The sequence below is a fragment of the Chiloscyllium punctatum genome, chromosome 25 (assembly GCF_047496795.1).
Source record: "Chiloscyllium punctatum isolate Juve2018m chromosome 25, sChiPun1.3, whole genome shotgun sequence".
Lineage (NCBI taxonomy): Eukaryota > Metazoa > Chordata > Chondrichthyes > Orectolobiformes > Hemiscylliidae > Chiloscyllium > Chiloscyllium punctatum.
In genome coordinates, this window is record NC_092763.1 from 86,343,069 (window position 1) to 86,357,900 (window position 14,832).

Below are 14,832 nucleotides of genomic sequence, written 5' to 3' on the forward strand. Positions count from 1 at the left end.
AACACTGATTTATCCCCACGCTGTTTCCTGTTCGTTAACTAATCCTCTATCCATGCTAATACATTACCCATAACGCCATGCACCTTTAGCTTATGCAGCAGCCTCTTGTGCGGCACCATATCAAAGGCCTTTTTGAAATCCAGGTACACCACATCCACTGGGTCCCTGTTATCCTCCTTGCTCGTAATGTCTTCATAGAATTCCCAAAGATTAGTTAAGCATGACCTTCCCTTCATGACCCCATGCTGCATCTGCCCAACTGGACAATTTCTATCTAGATGCCTTGCTATTTCTTCCTTGATAATCAACTCAATCATCTTCCGCACTTCACAAGTTTAGCTAACTGGTCTATATTTCCCCACCTTTTGTCTACATTCCCTTTTAAACAGTGGTATCACATTTGCTGTTTTCCGATCTGCTGGAACTGTCCTAGAATCCAGCGAACTTTGGAAAATTACCGCCAGTGCATCTGTTATTTCTCCCACCATCTCTTTACTACCCTGGGATGGATTCCATCAAGGCCAGGAGACTTATCTATCCTTAGATCCATTAGCTTGCCCAATACTACCTCTTCCATAATGATGATTGTTTCTAAGTCCTCACCTACCTTTGTCTCTGTCAATTACTGACATGTGATAGTGTCCTCTGCTGTGAAGACCAAGACAAACGACTTGCTCAGTGCCTTGGCCATTTCATCACATCCCATAACTAACTGCCCCTTCTCATCCCCAAGGACCAATGCTTACTTTAGCTGCTGTCTTTTGTTTTATATATTTATTGAAACTTTTGCTATCTGTCTTTATATTCTGTGCTTTTTTTTTCTCATGTTCTATCTTACTTTTCTTTATAGCTCATTTTGTGGCTTTCTGTTGACCTTGAAAATTTTCCCTATCTTCTAGTTTCCTGCTGTTTCTGGAACGTTGTATGCCTTCTGTTTGAATTTGAAAAGCCAAGGCTGGCATTCCAGTGATGTACTGAAGGTACAGGAGAGACAAAAACACTGCAGATGCTGGAATCCAAAATCGACACACAGCAAGGCAGGCAGCATCAGGAGGGACAGGCAGGAGGCTGGGGGAACACAGCAAGGCAGGCAGCATCAGGAGGGACAGGCAGGAGGCTGGAGGAACACAGCAAGGCAGGCAGCATCAGGAGGGACAGGCAGGGGGCTGGGGACACACAGCAAGGCAGGCAGCATCAGGAGGGACAGGCAGGGGGCTGGGGACACACAGCAAGGCAGGCAGCATCAGGAGGGACAGGCAGGAGGCTGGAGGAACACAGCAAGGCAGGCAGCATCAGGAGGGACAGGCAGGAGGCTGGAGGAACACAGCAAGTCAGGCAGCATCAGGAGGTGGACAAGTCGACATTTCGGTCTAACTTAGAGTTGCTGATGCCCCTGGCTCTTGTTTGTCCTGTTTTGAGGTGCAGGGGAGCTATCCCCAGTTCCTTGAAGAATATTTATCTCCCAAACAGATAATCTCACCATTTTGTTACCTGCTGATTTGTTGACCTGTGGAATTATTGCTGAGCCATTAGTTATTCATACATTAACTAACTTATTATAATGTGGAGATGCTGGTATTGGACTGGGCTGGACAAAGTTAAAAATCACACAACACCAGGTTATAGTCCAACAGGTTTATTTGGAAGCACTAGCTTTCGGAGTGCTGCTCCTTCATCAGGTGGTTGTGGAGGTTAAGATCATAAGACACAAACCAAGATTGCTGTTAAGTCTTTCATCTTTTAGAATGTGTTGCAGACTTCGGTTCTTTTGGAATTTCTTTTAAGTCACATTCTCGAGATAACTTAAGGCTTTATAAAAAAGGTGACATCTCAACTTAGACAATGCCTTAAAGATGTGAGGTTAGAGTCTGTCTGTATCCCAGTCTTGAGTCAGGCTGGTTCTATTTCCAAAGTAGGAATTTATAAAATGTCACACAGACTGACCGCTTGCAGATTGTGTGCTTTTTGAACAGATTAGAATGTATCTGTAAATACAATTCTGCAAATGCAGATTCACACCATAGACTTGTGTGTGTGCATGTACATGGGAGGGAGGGAGAGAGAGAGTATATGAGTTTGTGGGTGGGAGGGAGTGTGAATGTGTGCATATGACTGTGTGTGTACGAGAGTGTGTGTGTGTGCTTGGTAGAGCGTGTGCGTAGGTGTGTGAGAGGGTGTGGGTGTGGGTGTTGTATGTGTGTCTGTCTGAAAGTGTCTGTGTGTGTGTAGTGGGGTCACCTGTAGTGTGACATGAACCTAAGGTCCTGCTTAAGGCCATCTCCCTGGGCACCGAATTGGCTATCATCCTCTGCTTGGCCACTTTTCATTGTCACCTGTCTTGAAGATTGCCTTGGAGGACGGTCACCCAAAGGTCAGAGGTCAAATGTCTCTGATGCTGAAGTGCTCCTCCATTGGAAGGGAACACTCCTGTCTGGTGATTGTTGTGCAGTATCCGTTGCCATAGCCTCTGCTCGGTCTCTCCAATGTACCATACCTCGGGGCATCCTTGCCTGTGGTGTATGAGATAGACAATGTTGGCTGAGTCACATGAGTACCTGCCATGTACAAGGTGGGTGTTGTCCCCATGTGTAATGGTAGTGTCCGTGTCGACACTCTGACACGTCTTGCTGTGTCTGCTGTGTCAGGGTTGGATGGTGTTGTGGTTGATGTTGTCCGGAAGGCTGGGCGGTTTGCTGTGAACAATGATCTGGTTAAGGTTTGGTGGTTGCTTCAAGGCAAGAAGTGGAGGTGTGGGAAAGGTCTTGGTGAGGTTCTCATCCTCATTAATAATGTGTTGCAGGCTGTGAAGAACATGGTGTAGTTTCTCTGCTCCCAGGGAGTACTGGACACCGAAGGGGACCCTGTCAGTTGCATCCTGTGTCTGTCACCTGAGCAAGTCATTACAGTTTCTCACTGTGGTACATTGGAACTGGCTATCGATGAGTTGAGCATCATATCCTGTTCTTATGAAGGCATGATATCAAAAGGTTTCATCACACCATCAGACTCACTATGGACTACTCTTTCGTATTTGTCTTATTCTTGGACACATGTGTCTCCATCAAGGATGGGCACCTCGGCATCTCACTCTACCACAAACCCACAGACGACCTCACGATGCTACACTTCTCCAGCTTCCACCTGAAACGTATTAAAACAGTCATCCCCTATGGACAAGCCCTACACGTACACCAGACCTGTTCAGATGAGGAGGAACGTGACGGGTACCTGAAGGTGCTCAGAGATGCCGTCTTAAGAACAGGGTACGATGCTCAACTCATCCACAGCCAGTTCCGATGTGCCACAGCGAGAAACTGTAATGACCTCCTCAGGAGACAGACACGGGATGTGACTGATAGGGTACCCTTCATTGTCCAGTACTTCCTGGGAACCAAAACATTACGTCATGTTGTTTGCAGCCTATAACCCATTATTGATGAGGATGAGCACCTCACCAATACCTTCCCCACACCTCTACTTCCCGCCTTTTAATAACAACCAAACCTCAAACAGATCATTGTTTGTAGCAAATGCCCGGCTTTCAGGACAATATCGACCACAACACAGAGAAACCCTGTCATGGCAGCCATTGTCAGATGTGTCAGAGTGTTGACATAGACACCACCATTACAAGTGGGGACACCTCCCACCGAGTACTCATGTGACTTGGCCAATGTTGTCTATCTGATACGCTGCAGGTAAGGATGCCCAGAAGCATGGTACATTGGTGAGACCAAGCAGACGCTACAACAATCGATGAATGGACACCACACAACAATCACCAGACAGGGGTGTTCTCTCCCAGTTGGAGAACACTTTGTCAGTTTGGGACAATCGGCCTTGGACCTTTGGGTGACCATCCTCCAAGGTGGATACGCAACAATGCAGAGTGGCCAAGCAGAGGCTGATAGCCAAGTTCGGTACCCATGGGGATGGCCTCAACTGGGACGTGGGGTTCATATCACACTACAGGTGACCCCACTATACTCTACACTCACACACTCACACACTCATACACACACACACTCTCTTACATACTCTCACACTCACTCAAACCCTCTATCATGCATGTGCCCTCTCTCAGACACACACACACATACAACCCCCACACTCTCACACATGTACACACCCTCTCACAGGCTTATACTCCATTACACTCATGCACACTCTGTCACACTCATGCACACGTTCTACCAATCATGCACACATGCAAACACACACTCTCACACACACTCACACTCTCTCCCCCACACAAACTCATATAGGACACATCCACTCTCTCTGTCTCTCTCTCTCTCTCCCTCCCTCCCATGTGCACACACACACTCTCTCTCACACACACACACACACACACACACACACACTCTCTCACACACACACACGCGCACACACACGCACACACACACTCTCTCTCACACACACACACACACTCTCTCACACACACACAAGTCTATGGTGTGAATCTGTATTTGCAGGTACATTCTAATTCATTCAAAAAGTGCACAATCATTAGGCAGTCAGTCTGTGTGACATTTTATCAATTCTTACTTTGGAAATAGAACCTGTCTGGCTCAAGACTGGGATACAGACAGACTCTAACCTCACACCTTTAATGAGCTAAGATGTCACCTTTTTCAGAAAGCCTTAAATTATCTTGAGAATGTGACTTAAAAGCAGTTCTAGGATTTACATATTAATGAACTAAACCCTGCAACCCATTCTAAAAGATGAAAGACTTAACAGTAATCTAGGTTTGTTCAATATATCATATCAGTTACATGATGCTATATCTTTTGCTATAGATTCCATATCCCGCCTCAGGCGACTCTCTGTGTGGAGTTTGCATGTTCTCCCCGTGTCTGCGTGGGTTTCCTCCGGGTGCTCCGGTTTCCTCCCACACTCCAAAGATGTGCAGGTCAGGTGAATTGGCCATGCTAAATTGCCCGTAGTGTTAGGTAAGGGGTAGATGTAGATGTAGGGGTATGGGTGGGTTACGCTTCGGCGGGGCGGTGTGGACTTGTTGGGCCGAAGGGCCTGTTTCCACACTGTAAGTAATCTAATCTAATCTAATCTAATCTAATCTAATCCTATGATCCTGTTCCACAACCACCTGATGAAGGAGCAACGCTCTGAAAGCTAGTGCTTCCAATTAAACCTGTTGGACTATAACCTGGTGTTGTGTGATTTGTAACATATTATATATTGATGAATTCTCCGCAAATCTCTATGACCCAACTTCCAGTATGGAAACCTTGATTCTTCTCCCTCCAAGCCTCTCTGTCATATTTCTGGGCGGCACGGTGGCACAGTGGTTAGCACTGCTGCCTCACAGCGCCAGAGACCCGGGTTCAATTCCCGCCTCAGGCGACTGACTGTGTGGAGTTTGCACGTTCTCCCCGTGTCTGCGTGGGTTTCCTCCGGGTGCTCCGGTTTCCTCCCACAGTCCAAAGATGTGCAGGTCAAGTGAATTGGCCATGCTAAATTGCCCGTAGTGTTAGGTAAGGGGTAGATGTAGATGTAGATGTAGATGTAGATGTAGGGGTATGGGTGGGTTACGCTTCGGCGGGGCGGTATGGACTTGTTGGGCCGAAGGGCCTGTTTCCATACTGTAAGTAATCTAATCTAATCTAATCTAATCTAATTTATGTCTCTCTCCGTCATCATTAGGGAGGTGTATTTACATAACTAAAGACATTAACCCTTTCCAATCCAGCTTGCTACAATGTTGGTGTAAGCTGCCTAGGAACAAATTCACTGTTTTGTTTCATTAGCTGTAAAGCTCTTTGAGGTGCTCCATTAATGTGAAAGGTGCAAAGGATGTACCTCCTTCATACAAGGAAGATGAGGGGCAGGTCAAACCTCACAAACATTACTGAATTCTTTGAGGATGTGACAAAACACATTGATGACAGTAGAACAGTGGATGTGGTTTATATAGATTTTAGCGAGGTATTTGATAAGGCTCCCCCTGCAATGTTCATTCAGAAAATAAGGAAGCATGGGATACAGAGCAACCTGGCTGTCTGCACACAGAATGCCCATAGAAGACAGAGGGTGGTGGGAGGTAGAAAATATTCGGCCTGGAGCTCGGTGACCACCGCTGCTCCGCACAGATCTGTTCTGGGACCTCTGCAATTTGTGATTTTTTTATAAATGACTTGGATGAAAAAGTGGAAGAGTGAGTTAGTAAGTTTGCCTTGCAAAGGTTGGTGGAGTTGTGGATAGTGTGGAGGGCTGTTGTAGGTTACAATGGGACATTGACAGGGCTGGGAAGTGGCAGATGGAGTTCAACCTGGAAAAGTGAGAAGTGATTCATTTTGGAAGATTGAATTTGAATGCCGATTACAGGGTTAATGGCAAGATTCTTGGCAGTGTGGAGGAACAGAGGGATCTTGGGGTCCATGTACTTAGATCCCTCAAAGTTGCCCCCCAAGTTGATAGGGTTGTCAAGAAGGCGTATGGTGTGTTGGTTTTCATGAGCAGGGGGACTGAGTTGAAGAGCCGTGACGCACTCCCTCAGCACTGACCCTCCGACAGTGCGGCACTGAAACAGTTTGTCTCAATGTTATACTCATGTTTCTGATGATGGACCTATAGTGCCCTGGTTAGACCACATTTGGAATATTGTGTTCAGTTCTGGTCGCCTCATTATAGGAAGGATGTGGAAGCTTTAGAGAGGGTGCAGAGGAGATTTCCCAGGATGCTGCCTGGATTGGAGGGTGTGTCTTATGAAGAAAGGTTGAGGGAGCTTGGGCTTTTCTCATTGGAGCGAAGAAGGATGAGAGGTGACTTGATAGAGATGTACAAGATGATGAGACCATCGAGTGGATAGCCAGAGACTATTTCCCAGGGTGGAAATGCCTATCATAAGGGGGTATAATTTTCAGGTGATTGGAGGAAGGTATAGGGGAGATGTCAGAGGGAGGTTCGTTACACAGAGAGTGGTAGGTGGGTGGAATGCACTGCCAGCGATGGGAATAGAGTCAGAGACATCAGGGATATTTGAGTGACTCTTGGCTAGGCACATGGATGATAGTATAATGAAGGGTTGGTCTGAACTTCGAGTAGGATTAAAAAGTTGGCCCAACATTGAGGGCCGAAGGGCCTGTACTGTGCTGTTCTGTTCTATGTCCTATGTAATGACATTGCTAGGGCAATGGGAACAGTCACAGGGATGAATGTTCACAAAAGCGATGCAATTAGCAGAAGGATGGGATGTCCAGAGGGCCCGAGTAGTTAAAGGGTTGCAGACTCCACTGTCGGCTCTGACTTTCCGAGGATTGGAAGTACTCAGGAAATTATCCAGATCTCTGCTTCATTACTTCAGCTATTCGAGACATCAGTGGAGTATACAGGCTCCCTTGGAATTGACCCTCCGACAGTGCGGCACTCCCTCCGCACTGACCCTCCGACAGTGCGGCACTCCCTCAGTACTGACCCTCCGACAGTGAGGCACTCCCTCAGCACTGACCCTCCGACAGGGCGGCACTCCCTCAGCACTGACCCTCCGACAGTGCGGCACTCCCTCAGTACTGACCCTCCGACAGTGTGTCAGTCCCTCAACACTGACCCTCCGACAGTGCGGCACTCCCTCAGCACTGACCCTCCGACAGTGCGGCACTCCCTCAGCACTGACCCTCCGACAGTGCGGCACTCCCTCAGCACTGACCCTCCGACAGTGCGGCACTGAACCAGTTTGTCTCAATGTTATACTCATGTTTCTGATGATGGACCTGAATCATTGACCTCTGGCTCCAAGCCATGAATCCTCTCTGTTATTTATTGATGTAAGAGAGATATTTCCTATTGGTCTGATTTCAATTGCAGGTCTTTCTTTCATGTCTTACTCATGTAGGTTTCATTTTTTAAGATCCATTTAGTATTCAGGAATAAGAAACAAGTGATTGAATTTAATTTCAATTGTCCATATTTACTAATATTGTAACAGTATTGTGTTTGTAAATGGTAAGGTTAAACTCAAACAGAGATTTTAAACCAACACTGACTGTAGATGCTGGAAACCAGATTCTGGATTAGTGGTGCTGGAAGAGCACAGCAGTTCAGGCAGCATCCAACGAGCAGCGAAATCAACGTTTCGGGTAAAAGCCCTCCATCAGGAATAAAGGCAGTGAGCCTGAAGCGTGGAGAGATAAGCTAGAGGAGGGTGGGGTTGGGGAGAGAGTAGCATAGAGTACAATGGGTGAGTGGGGGAGGGGATGAAGGTGATAGGTCAGGGTGGAGTGGATAGGTGGAAAAGGAGATAGGCAGGTAGGACAAGTCCGGACAAGTCATAGGGACAGTGCTGAGCTGGAAGTTTGGAACTAGGGTGAGGTGGGGGAAGGGGAAATGAGGAGCTGGTGAAGGAAGATTGGAAACTCGGTTAAAATAATTTATGGTGGACACAACAACAATCGTGTTTTCATGGATTAGTTCATTAAACTGCAATAAATATGCACTCCTTCATGAAAGATCTGGTCCATTGTGATAACAAACTGAGTTAAAGGTAATGTTCAATTCCCAGAAGAGGCTCTCATTAAATTGTCAAATAAGTGAAAAATGCTCTGGGTTGGGAGAATGTTACAATTAAACAACATCACCAAGAAAATTCTAACAAAGAAGGGAACGTGAGGGCAACTTAACAAGAGGCATAAAACCAGATGGTGTGTTGTCCCGAGGGTGTGGGGTTAGGAAGAGATGACTGAAGACAAAACTCAATGAAGGGAAACATCCAAAAGCAATTATTTTGGATAGAGCATGCCACTACACAGAAAAACGTTGGGCTGATTAGGAAGAGTCGGCATAGATTTCACACGGGAAAATCACGTTTGACCAACTCGCTGGAATATTTTGAAGGGACTCATGATGTTTTGGGATATTGGTAAAGTAGTGTAACTATTGCAATTATTACCTATGCAAGGTAAATGCACTCTCACCAGTGTATAATTGTTTCAACCAAGAGCTGAATCAACAAGAATGAAAACTATGTGAAGGAAATATATAATTGTTTTTGTATGAGCTAAAATGTGAATGCAAGAATGAAACGTGCCTGTAAACAATGGTAGATGTTATAGACAAATAGATAAGGTGCTGTGAGGATTTAGGTTAGGCCAGATGTGCTTGTACAAACAGTAGTTATAAGCATCTGTTTCCAACTTCTGCAAAAACACAAAAACAAACCCCAATTAAAAGGTCATAAGGATCAATATGGTTGGGGAAAGGGAGGAAATGTCACAAGTGGGGGAAGTAGACAGTAGTGAAGGAGGATATACCTAACAATGGGCCACAGCAGGATGTGGTGAAATGGCCAAGTAAAACTGGTACTTTATTATGCACAAGGCCGGATAAGGCAAGAGATAAACAATAGTAATGGGCACTGGGTTTGGAGGAGTGAATCCGATATAAGATATGTACTTGCTAAACTCTGCATGCCCTATTCCAGGCACCGCGCTTGCAAGTGTATAATAAACATACTGATTGCTTCAGATCTTGTCTCGGACTGAAATTATTGAAGTGAATGGGCTTCGTTTCTCACAATGTGGAGGTGCCAGTGTTGGACTGGGGTGGACAAAGTTAAAAATCACACCACACCAGATTATAGTCCAACAGGTTTAATTCATCAGGTGGTTGTGGAATCAGAAAGCTAGTGCTTCCAAATAAACCTGTTGGACTATAACCTGGTGTTGTGTGATTTTTAACTTTTTATTTTGAAGGGGCAATAGAGACTTTCAATGTGGATCCAGAATCTTTCAACAAAAATATCACACATAATCATTCCTTTGATCTTAACACTTCATTAATGACTGAAATTGATTAAAGAGATAAATTAGCACCAATTAGTAGATTAATGAGACCTTTTCAATAAATAAACTACTGGCTGGGTTTTATATTTACTGGCTGGAATAATAAATAATTAAATGACCAAGATAAATAAATTATTTTACTAACTCATTCCATTAATTTGATCTCCTGACAGATGAAATAAATGAATTGTTTGCTGAGAGCTGGCTCTGAAGGAGTTGGACCAGTGTTCAAGGGCTCTCCCCTTAATTGTTTCAGAAGGAGGGGGAAATGATTCTGGGACTGGCCAGCCCACAGCCAGAGAGAGGAGGAGGAGGAGGAGGAGGAGGAAGAGGCAGAGGCAGAGGCAGAAGGAGGTGAGAGTTCTGAGGCCTGGGCCTTGCCTACAGCTGTCCCAGTTGCTGCTGCTGCTGCCAGTGTCTCGCCCAGGTCGAGGGAGTGTTGCTGCTGCCTGGGGCCCACTCCCACTGCTCGTCTCTAGGACCCCACCCAGGCCTGCCTCAGCTGCTACCTGGGACTCGCCTTGGGCCCCTCCCAGAACCTCCACCGCTGCTGCCCAGGACTCACTTTGGGGCTGCCTGAGACTTGCCTTGGGGACCACTCCCCAACAGGCCTGCCCCCATTGCTCCAACCAGGGGCCTACCTGGAACTCACTCTGGTACTGCTTAGCACTTGCCCGAAGCCTACCTGCACCATTGCTGCCTGGGACTCGCCGTGGGCCTCTCCCCAGGACCTCCACCACTGCTGCAACAAGAGGCCTACCAGGAACTTGCTTTGAGAACCTCCTAAGAACGCCACTGCTACGACCTGAGGCCTACCTCCACCTGCTGCTGCTGCCACAGCCTGAGGCCTCAACTGGACTTAACAACACAGCTGGTTCCTGGGGCCTACCAACATTCAGCAGCACAGTATGCTGAGTCCCAAAATTGCAGGACCTAGCCGCACCTATGCCAGGGTAGCCACTGCCTTAGGGTCGGCTGTCCCAACCCCGGCTGCAACCACGACCCCCTTCAGGCACCTGACTAAACGCCTGGGGGTAAAGGCCTATCCCCATCCCAATATGACCATCGAGGCCTACAGCAAGGCCATGGCTAGTGTGGTCGGCCCACTGGCCATCGTCGCTGCGGCCCGGATGTATGGGAAGGCAGTGTTTTTCCTGAAGACCGAGCAGGCGGTCCACCTGGCCGTGGAGAGGGGGCTCACTGTGGGCGGGACACATTTGCCCGTCGACCCTCTGGAGGTTACGGCCCAGAGGGTCGTGATCTCCAACGTCCCGCCCTTCATTGCCAGCGAGCTCCTTCTCCCCCACCTCACCACCTTGGGGGAGATCCGGTCGGGGATCCAACCGCTCCTGCTCGGTCTAAAGGACCCCGCCCTCCGTCACATCTACTCCTTCCGACGCCAGGTGTTTATTTGCCTGGCCCGGGAGGAGGTCACCGAGGGATCATTCACCCTCCTCTGAGGGCGCAACCTACCGCGTCTTCTGGATAGCGGACAGTGTGCAGTGCCACCTGTGCCGTGAGGTGGGGCACATTAGAAGAAACTGCCCCACCCAGCAGGCCGCCCAACCCACACCAAATGGTTGAGGATGGCGCCGTCACACCCACTCCCCCTCCCCCAAAGCCAACACCACAAGCCCCAGTAGCGGGGGCTAAGCCGGAGGCTTCCAATGCCTCGCCCTCTGGCAGGGAGGAGGGTGAGCGTCCAGCCGGCTGGAAGGCGTTCAGGAAGACGCAATGCGCCAAGCCCACCCGGGGGGGGAGACGATCCTGTCACCTTCCCCCACAACGGACCCACAACCTGCCCCACCCCGGCACGACAATGCCCCTGCAGCCATGCCAGCATCACCCTGGCACGGAAACCCTGACCCCCCCAAACCCGTACCTGATCCCAGCCCTACTGCACCCACTGACCCCACACCCAACCCCCCCAACCCCACCCTGTTACAGAAACCCCTGGGGCTTCAACGCCTGCTCCTGGCGCTACACCACCTGGCCCGGGGGCCCCCGAGCCCGAGCCCCACCACACCCTGACACTAACCTGCAGGGAACCACCACCTGCAGCAGCTACCTCTCTGGGCCTGGGCCGCACCCCACCATCACCTGATAAACCAGGGGTGGGGCAGGAAATGACACAGCTGGCCCTGGCCACACCCCCTGCCTTCCCCCAGCCAATAATATTCTGGGAGAAGCTGGGTGGAGGAACCTCAGGTCCCATGACCACCAAGGCAGGCAGGGAGGGGAAGGCCCATAAATTCCCCCCTGTCTCTCTGGGGAAGAGGTGTCAGCCCTTGTGGAGAGACATCTCCAGGTGATGAGCCTACAGTATCTCCTGCATGTCCCTCATTGCAGCCTGACCTGCACAAACCCTCCCCCCAGGGGGCTACAGCAGGGCCCTCTGCTGCTGTAATTCCACTGGGCCTTGGGGAGGACTTTTAAAAACCACATGGGCTGTGGTGCGGGTGACAACGGCAAACTGTCCGCTGGGTCGTTGAGTGGTGGAGGTGAGGAAGGTGTTACCCTCACTCCTCCTTCCCAGACTGTTTTTCCAGGGGCCTTGGACCAGGGGGAGGACCTTTTCCCCGAGGAGCCAGGCGTCCCAGTGTCGGGAGAGGAGCGGGGCCCCGAGCCTCTGCCGCCCGTTGACCCAAATTTGGGGCGTTCCGGGAGGGGCTGCACAGAGGATGGTACTGCCAATGACCCTGGGGGTGGGGTCGCTGGGGGTTTGAGGCCGGTTGGCGGCGCCGGACCAGCCCCCACTCTCATGGTGGGGGAGGGGTTGGTGACCGAGGGTGACCTCCCGGAGGAGAGTTCGGGGTCGGTGGCGGACACCGGGGACGATGTGGAGTCTGTCTCCAGTGACATTTGAGTCCCAGGTGCCCCCCATTGATCTCCCCCTCATCCCCCTCGAGGAACTCCGGGAATTTGTCGAGGAAACTCGAGGTCGCCGGGATAGAGCCCAACTGGCTCTCGACCGCTGGGGCTCTTTCGAGAAAGTTTATTGGTCGGCCCACGCTGCTCGCCAGGCGACTGGGCTCGACGTCAACGAGCGAAAGCGAGTCAGGAACTTCCTGGGGGCACTCCTGGTGAGGGCGAGGGACTCCTGTGCCCCTCCCTCGTCCTCCCAGTAATTGTATTTGTTTTTTAACTGTACTGGTGGTGGTTGCACAACGCTTCCGACATGGCGACGACTATAGCCAGCCTCAACATCAACGGCAGCAGGGAGTCACAGCGCAGATTCCAGACCCTCTCGGTCCTTCGGGACGGGAGGTATGTGGTGTGCTTCCTGCAAGAAACCCACACTACCCCGGGAGACGAAGCCACCTGGCTCCTGGAGTGGCGAGGGGGGGTCTACATGAGTCACCTCACCCGCAGATCTGGCGGGGTGGCTATCCTGTTGGCCCTGCATTTTCAGCCGGAGATCTTGGGGGTCAGGGAGCCGGTGCCAGGCCGTTTGCTTCACCTGACTGTTCGGCTGGGGGGCGCGGTGCTTCACTTGGTGAACGTATACGCTCCCCTGGCCGGGCCGAGGCAAGCGAGCTTCTTCGATGAAGTGTCCGCTCATCTCGCTTCCATCGACGAGAACCAGTGCGTTGTCCTCGGGGGAGATTTTAACTGCGTCCTCGAGGGCAGGGACCACGGCGGTACCCGCACTGGCTGTGCGTCGGGGAAGAGGTTGGGGGACTTGGTCAAGTCCTTCGACCTGGTGGACGTCTGGCGGACTCTCCATCCCGACTCCATCGCCTTCACCTTCGTGAGGCCTGGGGTCGGAGCGTCCAGAATCGACCGCCTGTCCGTTTCGCGGGCGTACGCCTCCTGTTTTCCGAAGGCCTCCACGCGGCAGGTGTCGTGCACGGACCATCACCTGGTGTGGGCGGAACACCTTCCGTTCGGCGCCAGGCTCGGCTCCGCGTCCTGGCACTTTAACAACCTGCTGCTGGAGGACGAGCGGTTCCGGGACTCGTTTCGTCGTTTCTGGGCCGGCTGGAGAAGGAAGCGGGGAAGCTTCCCCTCCCTGAGGCTATGGTGGGACGTGGGCAAGGCTCACGTCCGCGTCTTCTGTCAGGAGTACGCGAGGGAGTCGACCAAGAGGCGGAAATCCAGGATCGTGGAGTTGGAGAGGGAGATGCTCGACCTGGAGTCACGCCTCGGTCAGCCCGACGCGGACCCGGCCCTGCGCGGGGTGTACGAAGAGAAGAAGGCCGCGCTCCGGGACCTGCAGCTCGTCGGGGCTCGGGGCACGTACGTGAGGTCGCGGATCCAGCTCCTGCAGGACCTGGACCGCGGCTCCCCCTTCTTCTACTCGCTGGAAAAAAGGCGTGGCACCTGTCAGCAGCTCCTTGTGCTGCTGGCCGACGACGGGTCCCTCGTCTCGGATCCGGAGGGCGTCAGGGCCCACGTCCGAAACTATTACACGGCTCTGTTCTCTCCGGATCCGTCCAGCGAGGATGCTCGCAGAGTTCTGTGGGAGGACCTGCCGCAGCTCGGCCCGGAGGACGCTGGAAGGCTCGACGCTCCCGTCACTTTAGAGGAGCTGACCGGCGCCCTCGACTGGCTCTCGAGGGGCAAAACCCCGGGGCTGGACGGGCTGACTGTGGAGTTCTTCAGGGCGTTCTGGGACGTCCTGGGGAACGACTACGCACAGGTCCTGGGGGAGTGTCTAAATGCCGGACAGCTGCCCCTTTCTTGGCGCAGGGCGGTTATCGTCCTGCTGCCGAAGAAAGGGGGACCTTCGTTCCTTAAAGAACTGGCGTCCGGTCTCCCTCCTCAGCACGGACTACAAAATCTTCGCCAGGGTGTTGTCTTCTCGCCTGGCTTCCGTGCTGGCCCACATGATTCACCCGGACCAGTCCTACACGGTCCCGGGCCGGAGGATACACGACAACGTCCACCTGGTCCGGGACCTGATCCATTTCTGTCGACGGGCTGGTCTGCCGAGCGCCTTCCTGTCTCTCGACCAGGAGAAGGCGTTCGACAGGGTCGATCACGAGTACCTGCTCTGGACTCTGCGGGCGTTCGGGTTCGGGACGCGGTT